The 942-nt window shown below is 40.2% G+C and overlaps 1 non-coding gene across 1 annotated transcript; it reads right to left on the bottom strand.

The window, feature by feature from the left end:
* Positions 1-500: 500 nt before the first annotated feature.
* Positions 501-573, bottom strand: Trnaf-gaa. The gene has a single exon. It is a non-coding gene; the product is annotated as a tRNA-Phe (tRNA).
* Positions 574-942: the final 369 nt, after the last annotated feature.

Below are 942 nucleotides of genomic sequence, written 5' to 3'. Positions count from 1 at the left end.
TACCCAACCATAAAAATATGATACATTATTTCTTTAGGAAAAAAAAAAGTACTTCTATTCCGTTTTCATTTGCCTGCAATGGGTCCTTGCATTTCTTGTTTTCTTTCCTGTTCTGATTCACCTGTCTCCGAACACTGTGTAACTGAGGAATTATGTGCAATATGCAAAAGAGGCTCACCGATTAGCTCAGAAAATCTCCACTTTGTGCTCCTGTACTGTTTGTTACGAATCTTTCTTGTTTGATGATTACTTAATTGATACATAAATTATCACAGAGATCACCAAATACTAAACGAACGGGAGATATTTTAAGGGTCATTTTGGGGAAAAGGTTTGGTTTAAATCATTACAGTGCGATTTATATGAGGATTTAAATGGTTATATAAACCAAGATTTAAATCATCCCTCCACTTGAAAGAATATTCGCACACCTCCAGTAGATTTACAAGATTGTTGCATACTACGAATAAACAAAAGGAGAAAAAAAAATCTAAACGTTTTGCCGAAACCCGGGATCGAACCAGGGACCTTTAGATCTTCAGTCTAACGCTCTCCCAACTGATCTATTTCGGCCACGGATTGAAGTGGAAATCATAGCACTTTACCAGCGAGGTGGTATGAACGTCGAGACTTGCATGCGCCGTTGCTTCCGAGATGTTCTTGTTGTCTGGTATTGATTGGCCAGCCCAACATGTGAAGTATACAGGAGCTCTCTCCACATACTGACATCTGCCTCGGTACGTTGTGGCTGGTGGATCTTAGCTACACCTGCAATCTTTACGTGTTTGTGATGACCCCATCTTAGACACCACTAACTTCCGTACTCTCACTGACCGCTTCATAAACGCGGAACGTGGCGGGTTACAGGCATCCTATTATCTCTTCCAATGAGATTGAGGCGTTAATAAGGTCGAAGAGCCAATCACAAAATAACAATTATGA

Source organism: Ixodes scapularis, unplaced genomic scaffold (genome assembly GCF_016920785.2).
Source record: "Ixodes scapularis isolate PalLabHiFi unplaced genomic scaffold, ASM1692078v2 PGA_scaffold1__304_contigs__length_218370807, whole genome shotgun sequence".
Taxonomy (NCBI): Eukaryota; Metazoa; Arthropoda; class Arachnida; order Ixodida; family Ixodidae; genus Ixodes; species Ixodes scapularis.
This window is presented reverse-complemented; position numbering and strand designations above follow the sequence as displayed.